We start from the raw sequence: 19,650 nt of genomic DNA on the forward strand, positions 1-19,650 counted from the left end.
TAGCAGCCTAACTCCGAGATTCCTAACAGTGGTCCTGGAGGGTGGGGCAATGCCATCTAGAGTAACTATATATAATTAGATAATGTTCTGAGGTGTTTGGGGCCAAGTACAATAACTTCAGTTTTGTCTCAGTTTAACAGCAGAAAGTTCTTTGGTCTTTGGTCATCCACGACTTAATTTGCTTAAGTCAGGCTTAAAGTTTAGCCAACTGATTGGTTTCATCTGGTTTCATTGACAAGAACAATTGTGTATCATCTGCATAACAATGGAAGTTTAAGGAGTGTTTCCTAATAATTTTGCCTAAAGGAAGCAGATATAAGATGAATAGAACTGGTCCAAGCACAGAACCTTGTGGAACTCTGTGACTAACTTTTGCGTATATGGAGGATTCATCGTTAACGTGTACACACTGACATCGATCTGAGTAATAGGCTGCTTTGGCATTAGAGAGGGCCTTCCTATATGTTTTTAGACTATCATGCCGGGCTAGGCAGGATTCTTCCAGTTTGGTAGAACGCCACATCCTTTCAAGTTTTTGCCTAGTTTGCTTTAACATAAAGGTTTGGGGGGAGTGGATTCATTTAGGCTGACGTATTCATCATGACACAGCCAGGTTTCAGTAAGATGATATAAATCAATATGATGACATTTTATTAGATCGTTTACTAATACGGCTTTGGATGGGAGCGATCTAATGTTTAAGAGGCCACATTTAATTCTCCTATTTTGTTGTACTTTTGCAGTAATGGTCTTAATTTTTATTAGGTTTTTATGAATAACTCCGCTTTGTTTACTTTTGATTTAAGGAAGACACAGTCTCTATGGAGGGAAGCACAGAGAAGCATGTAAGACAGCAACTCTGCCTCCTGATATCAGCTCTGGGTATCATGGTTTTTGTCTACTAATAAATTTGGCAAGATTTCTAGATATGATAGCTGCTCCATCCAAAATGCCATCTCTCCTAATTAGACCAAGCCTTTCCTGAAATGTCTGCCAATTACCTACAAAGCCCACGTCATTTACAGGACAATACCTTGACAGCCAGCGGTGGACATACAGCATACTATGTAATCCTGACAAAACCAAGCTCAAGTGAAGCAAAAGCTTCAGTGGTTTAAAAACCTTTCTTCTTAGAATTATAGTCCATTAACCTTGTCCTTTGGTTATGTCAGAACTAACTTGATCCTTTTGAAATACAATTAATGTGATGTCATCATACATGGAAGTCACAGCATTAAGTGACTTCTGTCACAGACTGATGAAGGCTAAAGAACAAGAGACACAAAGTAAAGCAGTAGTATGCAACTTACCAAGCCCATGGTTTTCTGATTACAATGTGTAGTAAAACCTAAATACATATATATATATATATGTATTTAGGTTTTATCTTATGTATATATAGATGTGTATCTGGCTACATTTCAACTAAGCTAATATGTTCATATCTTTTCCCCTCTTTATATTCTACTCTGTCCCTACTGCTGCTGTTGTTTGCTTTCTTTTCCCCGCCTTAGAGGTAGAGAAATTAGTGTGCAGGATAGAGATGAACAGAAAAAGCTAGAAAAGTGGATTACAGTGGAGTTACATCATTGTTTGAAAGCACTGTGGCATTTTATTTGGTCCACATTATTATTTTTTACTGACAACTGCTGTCAGTAGAATGCAAAATTGAAATTTATTTGAGTGTACTGTAGTTGCACTTTAATCTGTATATGTTCCATTCATAGCATATCTGTTTTGAAATCAGAAATCAGAATAAAGAAACTTTTTCGAAAACTTAATAACAAAAACATATTTTTGCTTGTATTTACTCATATATGTATTGACATAATAGTTTTTTTTGTCTTTTTTAAGATTAAAATCAAAGTTTTCAATGAGGAAAGTAGATTTTATTAACGTGATGATATACCTTTTTCATTTTTCTGTCTTCAAATGGAAATGAGTAGATATAGGCTAGATATATAAGCAATAATACCCAAAAAGCGGAGTCAAACCACCCTCCATTTTGCGTCGGCTGGTTCTTAGCCCCGCGCCATCCGTTACAATCACTGAATATACAAACTTAGAAGGTATTATCCCGCTTATACCATTGCCATATGCCAAAAAAATGCCACATCTCCTCTGATTCATGAAGTATATTCAAAACCAGAGCACCCTATATCCAGTAAAGTAGCTTTTGCTCCATGCATCTAGTTCAACACTGGTAACTACTTCTAGTACTATAACTTTGCTCAGTCGCATGCCCTCAATCTCTTTCACAACTCTCTACAATGCTGAAGTTTGGTTTCACAATCAAGTTTTGATGAAAATTAAATTGGTTATGGTAATGGTAGTGTAGCCAAAACAAATGGAAATGCTATGTAAATCTCTGTATTATTATTGCACTAACTGTACTTGAAAAAATGCTTTGTTGTTTTTTAACAGATGGTAGATAATGCTGTATTTGTATCTTTACTAAACTGACCACCATACTTTACTGCATTATGTCTGTTTGATGTTCAGTTGTGAGGCGGAAATTACAGGGGGGGAGAGGGGTCCAGACCCCCACTGCTGGGAAATACAGAGAGTTGTGTCCCTCAATATATCCTTGTGAACTTACCTATACAATTTAAAATAACTTAATAATACTTATGCACTGAAAGCACCTATGCTAATTATAGATGCAAAACAAAACGTTTATAAGTTTAGAAAGATTGTGTCCTTCCCTCATATGCTTCACAGGGAAGCAAATGTGGGCAATGAGAAACAGATGTGTACGTAGGTGGGGAAGTTCCAGGGATTGGGAAGGGGAAACAGGTGAGCAGTGTATCTGGGAACAGGAAGAAGAACATCTGGTGCGTGTGTGGAGTATGGCAGGAGACAGAGGCAGAATGGCCTACATGAACAGGGCTAAGACAACTCTCCAGCCTCCCATCCACCCACCAGCCCTCCACGTATAGGTGTAATAATGTTAATAATAAAAACATCTGCAATGATAGCAGCACCAACCCCAAAGTTACTTACAGTAGAACTGGAGGCCAAGGTAATGTCATCCAAAGTAACTACTGTATATGGTTATATAAATGTTCTTCTGAGGTGTTTAGGGGCCAAGTACAGTAACTTCAGTTTTGTCTTAATTTAGAAGTAAAAGGTAATCCAGGCCTTTATGTCTTTAAGACATGTCTAAAGTTTGACTGCCTGATTAGTTCCATCTGGCTTCATAGATAAATACAACTGGGTGTCATCTGTGTAGCTATGACACCAAAATTATGTAGTGCTTCGTGATAATATTGTCTAAAGGAAGCATATATAGGGTGAAAAGTATCGGTCCTAATACAGAACCCCGTGGAACTCAACGACTAACTTTTGTGTACATGGAAGAGTCATTGTTAACATTAACAAACTAGAATCTATCTAACTAGAATTTATCCAATAAATATGACTTAAACCAGACTAATGCAGTACCTTTAATCCCAATACACGTTCCAGTCTCTGTAATAGAGTGTTGTGATTAATGGTCTCAAATGCAGAACCAAGATCTAGCAGGACAAGTATATAGACAAGTCCACTGGCTGAGGCCATGAAAAGATCGTTCGTATCTTTTATTAGTGCTATTTCTGTGCTATGATGTACTCTAAATCCTGAATAGACTGAAAATCTTCAAACATACCATTCCTATGCAAATAATCACATAATTGGTTTGTAGTTATGCATTATCAGTGCTACTTTCTCTACTTCACTACAGTTCAGAGGGAAAAAATTTACTTTTTACTCCACTACATTTATTTGAATTTTAGTTACTTTACAAAGTAAAGAAAACATATGATGAGCCTTTTAAAATATGATGGTTTAGATTGAACTACAGAACTCTATATAAATTAGCACCACCTCAACCAACTACAATAACAGTAAAATTCTACTTACACATTAATCCATAGTAATATTAATCCATAATTTGATATGTAATATTTTAATGCTCAGAGGGTGTATTTTTCTGCTATTTGAGTACTCTTACTTTTGATGCTTTGGGCTTTATTTTCACAAACCTAGCAGTGCAGCTCAGTCTGCAGTCAAATGTGCCCTACCCTGCGCTCCAGGGGCGTACCAAGTGCACTTTGATATTTTTGGAACTTGGAAACAGGGTGGGATCAGAGAGAAATCATTACCATACATTATAGATGGGCGTGTTATAGGTTTTGACAATCATTGCCAATCACGTTCACTACTTTAATCCCCTTTAAACATATGGTTCCCCCCATGATGATGCACTAACAGTTTCAGAATCCTGTGGAGAGCTTTTCTTAGAGGAAATGCTTTGTTGTCTGGGGTGTAAAGAATTTTAAAATATGAACAGCTCAAATATACTGCCAAGGGCAGATGATGTGTCTTTTAAGTTGAATTCACTTTGAATTCACTTTGCACACCTTGAAGTTCTTACAATCATCATGCACTGTTGAATGTGCAATGATCCACAACCATCTGCCATTAAATACCACTTTGGCGCCATATGTACAGTGAAAGTAGAAATGCGGTCTAGTTTTTCCTTGTATTGTATTGTATTTCTTAATTTCTGATATGATTTTTAGTGTTCTAGATTTGCCTGTTTTACTTGGAAAACATATCGCTCACAGTCAGTTAAATAAATAGTTGTCTGCTTCATCTTAATATTGCAACATAAACATGACCTTCCTTTGATCCACAAAAGATATTATTTTTTGCTCAGCAGGTTAGCAGGTTAGATTTTCAAAAATAAATGCAACCCAAACAGTGTCTACAACATCGTGATGGTGATTACAGTGACATGTCTCTCTGTACTGTCATTAAAAACTCAGAGATCAGGTGTTACTTTGGCCAGAGTCGTTGCCTTGGTCGGGGGTGGAGGAAGGATTGGACAATCCTGAGGGAGTTATTAGAGAAAAATTTTTCTCAGAGGAAATGCTTGATGAAAAAGAAAGTCTGATGGGCACACAAGCCCCAAAAAAGAAAAGTGAAATAAAAGTGAAGATAGGAGTCAGACATGAATAAAGGGGGTTCTGTGATTTTAGAGAGGTTTATATGGGTGTGATAACGTGACCAAAATACTAAGGAACAACAGTGCGCTAAGCAGTTTCACCTGCTCTGAGCAGCCGATCACACAAAAGCACAATCAGTCTTGGCACCAAGATTTCTGTTTGCTACTGGATTCACGTTGCCACACCCTCTGCCACACCTCTCCTTCCACTGTGGCACACGGCAAAGATACCAAACGAAGGAAATAACCTCAGCGTACCGCTGCAAAATACCAGTTTGCTGATGCGACACTGCGTTTCAGGCCTTTTGCCAGCAAAAACATTGAGTTTAGTTAGTTAGGTTTAGTTAATTTCACTAGTAATACCTAAGTGCTTTTCTCAAATCATCTTTTCAATGCAGGAGTATTTTTTCTATTGCAGTACTACTACTTTAAAGGAGTTATTTGTAAGTTTTGCTATTGCTACAACGTTAGCAACGTTAGCATTAACAGCTGTTTACTCACCAGTCTAGAGGAAACATTAGTTTCTGATAGCTAGTCACTGTATCGTCCAGGCTGCCCTGAAGAGGTAGCGCTGCTCAGAGGGCGTATTACAACCTCTTGTATTGTAAATGCAACAATGGCTGAAGCTCTTGGTAAGCGACTATCATCACCAGCTGCTCCTGGCAAGAGAAAAATTACAAATAGCAACTTTAACTAAAGTAAAGGATCTGAATACTCTCCCCTTCACCGATGAACATATAAAGACACTGCTGTGACATTGTTAACTAACACTATGTCAGCCTCATCATCTCCTGGAAGTTCTCCTCCCAGTTTGTTTTAGTTGACAAATTGTAATAATTACCCTTGGGGCCCGATTTAAACGGCGCAAGTGCAATGACAATTGCAAAGTGGATGTCTTGGGTTTGCAGACCGTTTGGCCATCTCCAAGCAAACCTTTTGTGGTTCATGTAGGTCCAGCAATACAAACAGCAAAAGGGCTGACTGAGGTGTATAAATCGTGGTTATGTATTATGAGTCTTTCTTAGCTGGGAGCACTAACTTCATGGAGTCTCAGCTGGTTGACATGTAGCTTTCCGTTCTTACAGTCCATCCTCTTCACTTTGTGAAAACAGCAGTTATTTCCTTTCATATTAAATTGGAGGGTGTGGTGATTAATCATTTCACTCTCAGCCAGTCACATCACTGATATCAGTGCTCTGAAACAGTTGTGCCAATCACAGTGATGCATGATAACAACAGCTCAACAAATGGAAAAAGGGCTTCCCCAGGAAATTATATACTTGTCTGGATGGTGCGGAGAGGCACAACTTGAGCACACAGCACTTCAAATCTGCAGCCAGAGACAGATGGTATGAGCTTTTATTTAACTTGTACAATGATGATAGAAATGAATAATAAAATATGTTGATGAATCTGTTTAATATGGCCACATCTATTCAACGCTATTTCAGTTTTATTTCTGTGAAGATTCTCAGTCATCCAGGTCATAGCTATCCAAGAAGAGTTGAATTGAGGGCTACTGGACTTGGTTGTAGAGCTTGAGGACGTTTCACCTCTTATCCAAGAGGTTCCTTCAGTTTATTACTAATGTATCTCACATCATACTAAAATATGTGACACAACAGCATTTGTACCATAATGCATTTCAAGAACAAAACATGAAATGCTACTTTTGCTAAAAAGGAAATTGGAAAGGAGGCAGTGGCACACGGGATTGATGAGCTGCTCAAATCCAACCTTTCCCACTTACACAACAGAATACAGAGTCATAATGGACAAGTCTGATGTGTGTACAGATGCATGGGGTTACTTTGTAGCAGCCTGGTGTCATTTTCAACAGTTAAAAAAGGTAATAACCGTTGGAGCGCTTCTTGTGCTGGTCATTGCGCTGCCATGAAAACCGGGACCTCTGTGTTTTTCTTTAATATTTTTGGTGTGCCCAGTATGCTATCCTTTTTGTACCTCTCCGTGAAGCTTGTGGATTATGCAACGACAGCAATGACACAGACATTTGTTTCCTGAGTTTGTCCCTCAGACGGTGCTTCTCCCCAGTCTTGGTGCCTTTTATGTCTGGGAGAAGACCCTGGATTAAAATACCTGTGCTTCACAGGAATATTGTCAGTTTGTGAACCGTAAGTAGTTTAACAACCGTCCTTGTACTCCTTATTGATAGCTTTTGCAGCCGAACAACTGAAAATTGCTCCTCTGTGGCACGTGATGTAAAAGAGTGTCAGCTTAATGCTTTAACAATGAAAAGCTGAGAAGTTACTAGTCACATATGAGGTTTTGAGTTGATACTAATCCATCAGCTGACACCTGGGCCTTCATCCTGCTTTTCTACCATTGGATCAATGTATTTCAAAAGTAATATTATGAATTCTGATCCTACAATTCTCCACTAACAGTGCCATCTTACAAGTTTACCAGGTTTTGCTTGTTGTCCCTAAAATACATAAAATATATACTGTGCATGGCTGCAGCAATGAGTAAGTTGAATGCATTTTTGAGTCAACAGACCAAATCATTGATGAAAGCTTAATATGTGTGTATGTCTGACAATTTAAATTTAAGTTAAAAATAGAGCTATTAGTTGGCACATGGATTACACCCATCTTCCAGCTTGGACATGATGATAAAATCAAGTAATTTAAGACAGGATGAAAATATCATTCACTGTAAACTGTGCCTTGGGAAATTGGAAACATGTTTTGAGCATCATCCACCACTGTTCATTTTGAACGCTATTGCACTAGCAAATTTTAACTTCCTCTGTGATTAGAACCCGTCTCTCTAAAATTATTTCATACACAGCTAATTTGAATGAGCAAATTGTTCTTGAGAGTCCCTCACTTTCTGACATCTCTACCCTGTCGGTGGTACTCAGACCCAAGTCAATTGGTTCCTACTGAGTCCATAAATCTTTAAAGACAAGTCACACATATAGTTTCACTTTTAAAAAAGGCTCAGTAATTTCCAAAAACAGATGGACACTATAGTGTTTTAGTAAACATTACTCAAACAGGAGGACATAATGCATTTTAATTTGTGGCAGCAGGACAGTGAATGTGGGATTTAGTCAAAATAAACCACAATGTGTGAGTGTGTGTGTGTGTGTGTGTGGGTGTGTGTGTTCATGGTTATGAAGGAACATATTACCCAGTGCAACAGTGTGGCTCACTGATTTATATAACAGTTTTTGGACAACAATGGAGCTCCGTGGTGTCTCCTTCTCCTGAGCATTTGGTGTCCCCTTCAGTAGAAGGGTGTCCAAGCATAGAGTGAGATACCTGACACTGCATGGCTCTGTCTGACTGTCCCTGCCTCTCTGTAGGTCTGGTCTCTGTGTTGACTTTGCCTAAGCACTTCATTCCTTTCTTATGAAGATTTAATCAAATTGCCTTTAATATTACTGGGGTCTTTCTAATTACTTGGCATTTCAGTGCACTGAAAAATGGTCGGATGACTGTTTTTCTTTTCGCTGCCATTTTAACTGGCTGGCTGACACACACACACACACACACACACACACACACACACACACACACACACACACACACACACACACACACACACACACACACACACACACACACACACACACACAGGTTATTTACAGTCGTAGGAGAGAAGCAACACCCATTAGCTGAAATAAAGCTAATATACTGTATGACTCATTAGATTTAGTTTTCCCGACGAAGCAGATCTCTGCTTTGCTGTCAATGAGTAAAAGTCCAGAATGCTAGGAAGCCTGCCAGAGACTTACTTAATATTTTAAAATAGTGTTTGTTGTATTTATGTTGTTTTCATGATTTAAGTCTTCATTTATTTCCAAAATTACATAGGGGAAGTTCATCTTAAATATTATAGTACAGCAATATTACCATTTACAAAAGTATTTTGGTATGACAACCAAGTATCCTGTATCATAAATACACATCTGGCATTTGTAACAAACCAAACCGCCTGAAAATTTTGTCAGAAATTCAGCGGGTTATGAGGATTTTAATTGAGGATAGCCTTACTGCCTCCAAAGACATACATGCATTAGGAGATACAGCTGCCCCGTACCAATAGGGCGGCAAATGTGTTTTGTTCTATTGACAGGAAGAATTTAAGAAAAATGTGTGACACATCCTTTGGTTTAAGTTAACCTTCTCAAAGTAGCTACTTCCTGGAGGCCAGCTAGGACTGACACACTTCCAGAGATTGCTCCACAGACACTCGTACCCAGGACTAACGTGTGTCAAAAAGTCAGTGTAGGTTTTAGTCTTTTCATGTGATTGGTGACAATATGACCAATATAGAATATCACCAGCCTTATGCTTTAGAATTATTTATCACTTAGCTTTTATCACTCAACATACAGTAGTGTATGCTTAAATGCAGAATTAATTATGCTCTTATCACTTACACATAAGTTTCCTGAAAACTCATTTTTTTCCTTTAAGAGGCGTCATGGATCCTCCCACACTCTTTATCTCCTTCTTCTCACTATGTATTTATACTATGTCTCTCTCTTCCTGACCGTTTGAACCTAGTCAGATTTATGAATATTAAAAAGGACAGTGGGACCTCGGGGCTTCCTCCTTCTATCTCCATCCCTCAGGCTCCTTCCTCTCACTGTCACTCTCTTTGTCCCTGTGTCCCTCACTCTTCTCTCCACTATTCGACCCTGGTATGATAAAATATTATCAGTGGTTAGGAGCACTTGGGGTGTCTTCCGTCTCTGTGAATTTGTCTATAATCCATTCCTTTTAAAAATGTCTGCTAATGCAGAACGGGTGGGCTGTTGGGACAGACATGCTCAGGACACACACATAGACATACCAGGCACATTTAATTGTATGCACACTAAAGGCCTGTATACAATTTTCAGCTGTCCCACATGAACGTTGACAATCGCGAGTGAAACATGGTGAAATATTTGATCATCACAATTGACCAATCTACAAATATTCTGTCTGAAAAAATCCTCAGCATATGAACACAAAAACGAAATTTTGGCTGTTTTCATTATATTTTTGGTGTTTTATTTAAAATGTTGTGGTTTCCACAGTCAATTCTTTGACTGTTACGGAAGAGTTACAGCAGAGCCCTCCAGGGCCCTGCTGTAACTTTCCAGTCAAAGAACGGGATTTTGTCCTGAGCTTCATCCCCATCTGAGAGGAGAGACAGACTGTCAACTTAGAATGTTATTAGAAAGAACCCATGGCCGATTAGGAATGCTATATCCCGGACTTGAATTTGATGACATCAAATTCTTCTTTTTAACGGTTCCTAATAGATCCAATCCAAACCATACTGCTAAATATGACAGGGAAAACAGGTATTCAAAGAGAACTGGAAGGAGGTAGACTGGACAGACATCTAAGCATTCATGGGTCTGTTGATCCTGTCTGGTGTATGCAGATCCAGAAATGAATCCACCTCTACTTTATTGCATGCATAGTCTAGTCAGGAATTTTTTCATGCCACCATATCGCGGTAAACCTTTCATATGTTGTCAAGGGGTGATCTATTTTGACAATAGGGATACCCGCCTTGTCCATCGTCAATGCAACAGTCTTGCTGTGGGACAAGTGGGTGGAACCACTCATCTACAATCCTAGTCTAGATTTTATGGTGAATGAATGTCTGGTTCTTTTTAAAGGTTACTGCCCATCGAGATGTATATCAATGTATATATGTCAATTCAGTTTTATTTATATAGCACCAAATCAAAACAGAGGTTATCTCAGGGCACTTTTCATGTAGAGCAGGTCTAAACCGGACTCTTCATAGTTATATTTACAGAGACCCAACATGTCCCCATGAGCAAACACTTAGGTATATGCCAGATAAACTTGGGAAATTTGGGATCAAGATCTGGGTAGCATGTGATGCCAGGACCAACTACACCTTGAACTTGCAAGTGCACACAGGCAAACCTGCTGCTGGAGCTCCAGAGACGAACCAGGTCAAACGTCTGTTCCTAGACATGACAGAAGGTCTCTAGGGGCACATCACACTTGATAATTTCTTTACTTCATTTGCCCTTGATCGAGAGCTGCTACAGAAAAAAATGACCATGGTGGGGATAATCAGACGGAACGAGCCTGTGTGTCCTCTTCCACTACTGAACACAAAGGACAGGGCTTGATTTTCATTTAAGCTTGCTTTCACAGAGGCACACACACTTATGTTGTACTGTCCTAAGAAAAACAAAAATGTTCTTCTGACGCGCCGTGAAACAACAAATCAGACATTAGCTCCTCTACCATATATCAAATTTAATTATAATTGACAGCTACCAAGCAGAACACTGAGATCATCATAGCATTATACACAACCTGATATTTATCATGCATTGAACACATACCCTGTCAAACGTGTTTACAACAAAAAAACAGCCATAAACATGAACACACAGTCAGACTGAGCTGTTTTACCTAAAACCAGAGGATTTTTACTTCTCTTCCACATAAACATTCATGTTAATAAATATAAAGCTAATCATTTTCCATAGGACAGACCTGAATGTTTCCTTGAATGTCTTGGGACTAAGACTCAGTTCACTCTTCATATGTCCCAACTTGAATATGAGTGCTGTGCCTCGTGGCTTGAGTGTCTCGTATTTTAAAACTCAGTGGATTAGAAAAATAAGTTGGTGTGCACTGAGCTAAAACTAGCTAACAGGTCAGCAGGCTCATTCTCTCTCCCATGCTGCCAGTGTGAGACCCAGACGTGAGACGCAGCACTGAGGTCCACTTTAGCTCGACAGAGGACGCTCACCAGAGGCCACAAACACGCCGCTAATCAGATACAGTAATGTCAGGTCGCTGAGTCATATCGATACAGAGACACTGAAAAGCTTCTAGCCTGTAGTAAAAAGTCCTGTCACTTTTGTTTCTGAGGGGTTTAAATGTTTATACTAGTCACTGTTTTACTGGAGCTGCTAATGCTGGAGTTTTAACTATTAATGCTAACTGAACATTTCCTGTTGATGCTCCTCCACAGAAGAAGCATTTGAGGTGTATAGTCTTATATGTAGAATTGAAACCATGTGTTGAAAATAGGGTCCCTAGTTCAAAGGTCCTCAGAGCGTGCCTCATAGCTTGAAAATGAGGAAATGCTTTGGGATTGAAACCATATGTTAGTGACGTTTTTCAGGAAAACAACTGCCCTATTTAAGAGTCGTGACCAAGGCTGAATTTCAGAGTGGTTCATCGGCTTCACACCCTCTCACAAGCAGATCTGCAGATCCTTGACTTGACGCTGTTCTTCTTTATAATAAACCTATATATGCAATCAAGACGGTGTCAGCGGAGCTCTTCATCCTCTTCACATCATCAACACCATCTAATAAACTACACATTCCACAGTCAAAACACCTGGCAGCTATTATAGTGAAGCAGCCACAGAAAAAAAACTGTGTATTTGTCATTAGTGCTGCTATTGTTTGGGAAGAGAAAATATTCCTACAGAACAAGACACAGATATTTTGGACACTTTTTGTGGATGCATCAGTTTTAATGATGACAGGGAGGAATGTCAGGAGAGGAAACTGACACAGTGAGGCTGTTTTATGGTTTTATGGAGGTATTTGCACATGCATGTGCAGCAGGAGATCAGATCTCACTCAGCACAGGTGTCCCAGCCATACGAAATGCCACTAGCTATTTTACGCTCTGCGTGCTCAGTCCCATCCTTCACTAAAATACGTCCATTCATGAAACAGTAAAAGCTCTTCAATAAAACGTCTCTCTGGTAACTATACTGCCAGGAATGACTTTGGTGTTATCCCACATCAGCAAAACTCAGCACCATAATGTGTTTGATGTCGTCTCAGATTAGTACAGTGAGTGAGTTAAACGAAAAAAGGGTGGGTGGGGGAGAGGCAGTTCAACCAGATGAGTGCGTTGTTATGAAACGTCCCCAATGGAGCTGCTGCAGTAGAGAGATGGTTCTGCATAAGAAAGAAATGCGTGACCCAAAATATGGTGTTATGTGGGGTGGCAGATTTTAGTTATAGGTGGCCACGGCCACCCCAGGCCACCCCAGGCCACCCCCTGGCTCCGCCACTGCATAAGCACCATTTTTAAATAAAGTTAAAACAAGACTAGAAAGTAGTCATGTGCGCCCTGCCCAGTGAGACAGGGGTTTGCCAAGCACACTTTGGTATTTTCTTCGTAAGCTGCACCTGGCTCACCTGCGGCATACTTGGAAGCAAGGTAGGATCATAAAGAATACATTATCGTACATTATAGGTGGGTGTTTTAGAGGTCATGGCAATGTTGGCCGATCACATTCATTAACGTACGTCATCGCCTTTCAACACAGGACTTTCCCTCTCATGATGCACTGATAGTTATGGGGATCCTGTGAAGAGTTTTTCTCTGGGTCGTACAAAATTTCAAATATGAATATAGCAGCTCAAATATACTGCCAGGAGCAGTTGACTTTTTTAAATTTAAACGTGAGAAAAGTGTGACAAAGTATATGGAAAGAAAACATGAGAAAAAAGGACAGTGAGACAAGGGGGAGAAAAGTGAAAAAACCGGTGATCAAGAGGAATCACTTGTTGTGATGTACAAAGTAAATGGAGTTTTTGATAGGAAAGACTGGGATATGTGTCTGTATATGTCTATATGTTATGTAAAATGTGCTGATATGCATAAAGGTGTCAGGAGCGAAGTGCATGACAATGACAATATGAAAGCTGAGCTGTAGTGCATAAAATAACAAAGGCAAGTAACACACCAGGAATAAACCAAAAACAACTCTCATGCTACCATGACCACTGTCACCACTGCCTCTTATTTTTGAGTGAGGGCTCAATGGATGTCACTGTCTTGGGCTGCCCCCACACCCATAGGAGGAGGCTCTCCCATCCGAGGTAACACTCTGTTTTCCTTTTTGAGCCACTCCTACACAGGCGCAGCCGCCCCAGCCCACCCCCCAGACAGTGTGTGACTAAGCTGCAGAAATAAAGCTACATAAGGAGAGGACAGAATCTGGAAAATGACAAGTGTGAGAGTGTGAATTGCATAATATTAACGAATAAGGAGGTGGAAATTACAGATGATGCAGCAATGACAAAAATACCAAAAATTGTAATAACTGTAATAATAACGGTAATAGTGACGATAACCGTAACAATAATGATAGTAATAATAATCTCTTACAGTAACAGTAAACACATATAGCAGCAATGATGATAATTGCAATAATGAATAGTGACAATGAGGTTGATAATGAATAATACCAATAGTATAATAATAATAATAATAATAATAATAATAATAATGAAAACGTTCATAAAACATACATTGTTGGCAGATTACGTCCAAACAAAAAAATTAAAGCATTAATATGCTTATGTGTATATACATATATAAAAATACATAATGTGTAGAATAGAACACACACACACACACACACGCAGTTTTGCAGCATTGCAGTTGCTCTGAGCTCCTAATATTCCCATCGGTGGGTTAACATTAGAATCTGTGGAAAACCCTGTGTGTCACAGAACAGACATCAAAGGATACCTTGCACGTATCTATGAGATTTTAGCGGGTTTGACAAAATGCTGCAGTATTTGACCACCTGGGAATGAGACAGGTTGGTTAGCGAATTGGGAATGCTCTGAAGTTGGAAATCAGGGTTGGGCCGAATAGCAGTGTATTTAAACAGTGTTGAAGTAGAATTAAAAATCTTTATGACTTTCCACTAGGCTGTCCAAGTTGTGGAAACCACAACAGGGATTTTAAAACAGCGATATGTTTGATGGTTGTATTAAGGAAAGGTAAATATGTGAAATGTTTTTGCAATGTAATTTCTCTAATTCTATCTATGCGATTGAATTGATGGATCCATTGAGCAAGATATTGTAGTTGAATTGTCAGGTAGTAATGTCAAAATGTCATCTGTATAGAGGCTAATTTTATGTGAATGTTTGTTGCGTGCATTCCTTTAATTCTATTGCTTCAATGTATAGCCACAGAAAGTGGTTCTATAAAGATAGCAAACAATGAAAGCAGGGGTGGACATTCCTGCCTGGTGCCCCGTTGTAGTGAGACACTCTTTGACATGATCCTATTTGTGATGACTATGGCTTAAGGTGAGGTGTACAGCGTCCTTATCCAATGGATGAATGACTCGCCGAAGCCAAATTTGAAGAATGTGTTAGGTAAAAATGTCAAATTAACTTTGTCAAATGCTTTTTAATACGTCTAATGAAACAATATGAAACAATTATTGTTTTGATTTGAGTTTTTTGTGAAAGACTAATGAGATTTACTTACTGAATTTTTTTTTAAATTTGAGTGTGGGTGAGACATTTTTAGTATTAGCTTTGTCTGTGTGATTGATTTGTGTGTTTATGTGCGTGCACACACACTTCCAATCGTTGATATGAGCCCCTTATTATTTTCGAAATGGCAATGCATTGACACATACATTCACTGAGCACTTTGTCAGAAATACCATACTACTACTGGGCATGGATTCGAACAAGATTTTGGAAACTTTCCTTTGATATTCTGCTTCACGGTGACATGGTTGCATCAGATCGTTTCTGCAGATTTGTCAGCTGCACATTCATGCTGCCAATATCCAGTTCCACCACATACCAAAGGTGTTATATTGGATCCAGATCTGTTGACTGGGGAGGCCACTGGAGTCCACAGAACTTACTGTTCTGTTCATGAAACCAGTTCAAGACGACTTTTGCTTTGTGACATGGTGCATTATCATGCTGGAAGTCACCATTGGAAGATGGTAAATTGTGGCTATAAAGGGAAGCACATGGTCAGCAACAATACTCAGACAGGCTGTGGCATTCAAACCATGAGTGATTGATATCGAGTGGCCCAAAGTCTGTCAAGAAAAACATTCCACACACATATACACCACCACCACCAGCCTGGACTGTTGAAACAGGCAGGTTGGGTCCATGGATTCATGCTGTTGTGGTTAAATTCTGACCCCACCATCTGCTGCCTCAGCAGAAATCCTGATCCATCAGACCAGGCTATGTTTTTCCAGTCTTCAACTGTCCAGTTTTGGTGAGCCTGTGCCCACTGCAGCCTCAGGTTTCTGTTCTTGGCTGACAGGACTGGAACCTGACGTGATCTTCTGCTGTTGTAGCCCAACCACCTCAAGGTTTGACGTGCTGTGCATTCTGAGATGTTTTTGTACTATTCTGCGCTTCTTCTCCCACTGGGGTGCACGTCATATCACCAAGATACCAAACTGTCGCAGTTGAGGAAAATAACCTTAATGTTTTGCAAGAAAATGCCAGGTCACTGGTGCACCACCACGTTTTATGGTGTGTGCTGGTATGGAAATAGAGCCTCATGAGTCTACAGCCATGCTAACAGGTCTGTGAGGCTGCACTTAGGTGCAGTAGTGCTTTGAACTACAGTTTGGTATGTAAATATTTGGACGGTTACATAATTTTTCATAATTTTGCCTCTGTACACTACCACAATGGATTTGAAATGAAGCCATCAACATGTGATTGAAGTGTAGTCTTTCAGCTTTAATTCAGGGGGTTTGACAAAAATATTGCATTAATCGTTTAAGGAATTACAGCCATTTTTATGTATATTCCCACATTTTCAGAGGCTCACAGGAATTGGAAAGTCAGTGATAATCACCTTTATGGCCAGGTGTGGCCTGTTCCCTCATTATTTCATGACAAATTAAGCAGCTAAAAGTGTTGAATTTACATTTGCTAGCTGTTTGTGGAAACTCTCAATATGCTGTCCATAAAAGTGTTGATGTAAATGAAGAAGGCCATCATTAGGCTGAAAAACTAAAGAAACCTTTCAGACAGATGGCAAAAACATTAGGACTGGCTGAATCGGCAATTTGGTTAATTCTTAAAAAGAAAAAATGCACCGGTGAGCTCAGCAGCACCAACAGGCCTGAAGATCACAGAACACAACTTAAGAAGATTTTTGCAGAATTCTTTCCTTGGTGAAGAAAAACCCTTCACAACATCTGACCATGTCGAGAGAACTCTGTAGGAGGCAGGTGTATCATTGTCAAAGTTTACAATCAACAGATCACAAGGTGCAAACCACTGGTAACACTCAAGAACAGAAAAGCCAGATTAGACTTTTTCAGAAAACATCTAAAAAAGCCTCCCCAGTTCTTGAAGAAGATTCTTTGGACAGATGAAACCCAGATTAACTTGTACCAGAATGATGGGAAGAGAAGAGTATGGAGAAGGAACGGAACGGCTCGTGATCCAAAGCCACCGCATCGTCTGTCAAACATGGTGGAGGCAGTGTTATGGCTGCCAATGGAACTGGACCACTGCTGTTTATATATGATGTAACTGCTGATATAAGGAGGAGGATGAATTCTGAAGTGTACAGGGCTAAACTGTCTGCTCAGATTCAGCCAAATGCTGCAGGACTGATAGGACGGTGCTTCACAGTACAGATGGATAATGACCCGAAACATACTGCGAAAGCAACCCCAGAGCTTCTCAAGGCAAACTAATGGTTCATGGTTTCATTCCAAATTGATCATTGGTGTGGTTTACAGAGGCAAAATTACGAAAATGTTGTCATTGTCCACATACTTATGTACCTAACTGTAAGTCTTAACACCAGCATGCTAACATTCTCACAAATATAGCGCTAACATGCTGATGTCTAGCAGGTATCATTTTTACCATATTCACTTTCTTAGTTTAGCATGTTAGCATGCTACATTTTAATTAGACAAAACACAAAGAACAGCTCAGGCTGAAGGGAATGTCATTAGGTTGGCAGGAATTCTGTTTTATATCAAAGTATCGGACAATATTACAATTTAACCTGATGATGGTGCTAGATGAAAAGTCAGAGGATCGGGAAGTTATTTGAATTTATCCTGAGGGGAACATGAATGTCCCAAATGTCATGGCAATCCCTACAGTAGTTGTTGAGATATTTCACGAAAAACCAAAAATGTCAACCTGCAAGGCTGCTATTATTGCAGAGGGTAGAACTACACAGTTCCTATTTCACATACAAAATCCCAGAAATACAAAGATATACACATTCGCATTTTCTCCATTTTCAGTTGTAAGTTTCTACACCTACACCTACATGTGCTTTCTGACACACAGTGTCAAGCACACATACCTACTGTACATACACACACAAACACAGCTGGGTTTGACATGTGGATGTGTGCCAAGCAGGGGTCAGGATTGCACTCTGCAGGTCAGCACCGGCACATCTGTCACTTCACTCTTCCACTGCCGGAGAGGAATGTATGAATGGATGGAGCAAGAGAGAGAGGGAGAGCGATAGAGAGAAAGTAGAAAGGAGGAACGGGAGCTCAGAGTGAAAGAGGAGAGGAGTAGAGGGACTGTTGTTCTAGGCGGCTCCCAGGTGTGAATCATTGTGTACGAAAATGAAAACAGCACACAGCTAGAGAAACAAACAAAAATTAAAAAAAGTCCATTTTTTGGACCACAAGTTCACATCCATCAAGCATTTAAATATTTTTCCCATTCAGTCTTAGCTGAGCACACTGACTAGTGCTGATGAGTTTTTTGATCATAATGACAGGTATTTTACACTGTGATTTGTCATTAAGCCCAAATCTGACAAGCATTATGAGTTTAACTGGTCAAAAGCCCTCTCATCTGAGTGTGAGTGTGTGTGTGTGTGTTTGTGTGTGTTTGTGAGTGAGTGTGATAGTGAAACAGAGAAAGAGAGAGAGAGAAAATTAAAAAAATCTTTGTGTGCAGGTGTCAAAATTACAGTGGTTCTTGTGAGGTCATCTAAGGCTCTGTGTGTGGACTTTTGGACTCCTGACTATGCACATAGTGGGTGTTTGTTTCTGCATGTGATCATTCTTTTCATCATGCATCCCACATCTGGCTGGCTTAAGGTCAGCTTTCAGCCCGACGTGCCCATCTGATCCCATTCCAGGTCCATCGCCATAGCATAGAAGATCTTAGTAATTATGTTATGGCAGAGGATCAGCTGGTGTTAGAGTAAGCCTGCAGCCTCTGATCCTTAACAGATCTCATGTTTCCTGCTTGTAGACTCACTTATGATATATAGACCCATGTATCATAAAAAAATAACATTTGCTTTTTAAGTGAAGGTCATCTACCGACCACTGGCTAAACCCCTTCCTCAAATAGTGAATGTCCAGTGTCAGTTTCTCCACATGCTGAAGCACTGTGTGCATGAGGCTGTAATAAGTGACTTGGTATTAAGAGTTTTGAGGGTGGTGTCTTTTTTTAAGTCTTTCCAAAACCAAAAACACAGGAGCAAAAGTGTAAGGAATGGATTAAACAGTGTGTTTGTCTGCTCTAATTAAAGCTGCAATTGTTAGCATGTCTGCACACTGTACACTGCAACATAAGAACAATGCTGTTTCCTTATTTACATGTCTTCTACTTGGATCGTCAGCTGGTGAGGATACTCACTTTTTGTCTGGGACATGTGCATATTTATGATTGTTTTACAGTGTTCATGTTTTATAACGAGTCACCTGGAAACATTAAAAAGTCAGAGGGAGACAGTGTCCCTGACCCTCCAGTTTCTAGATCACCTACTGTGTTTCTCACCTGCTATAGCAGTTACAGACAGTCCTGCTACACACACTTAGAGCTATGCATCCCAGCGCATCTGAGTGATGTATCTTGCAACCTACACACA

At 39.6% G+C, this 19,650-nt stretch overlaps 1 protein-coding gene across 1 annotated transcript in view; it reads left to right on the forward strand.

The window, feature by feature from the left end:
• Positions 1-19,650, forward strand: part of LOC120788088 (carbonic anhydrase-related protein 10-like) — a 125,657-nt gene that overhangs the window by 43,474 nt on the left and 62,533 nt on the right. The window lies entirely within an intron of this gene.

Source organism: Xiphias gladius, chromosome 3, assembly GCF_016859285.1.
Source record: "Xiphias gladius isolate SHS-SW01 ecotype Sanya breed wild chromosome 3, ASM1685928v1, whole genome shotgun sequence".
In the NCBI taxonomy this organism is placed as follows: Eukaryota; Metazoa; Chordata; class Actinopteri; order Istiophoriformes; family Xiphiidae; genus Xiphias; species Xiphias gladius.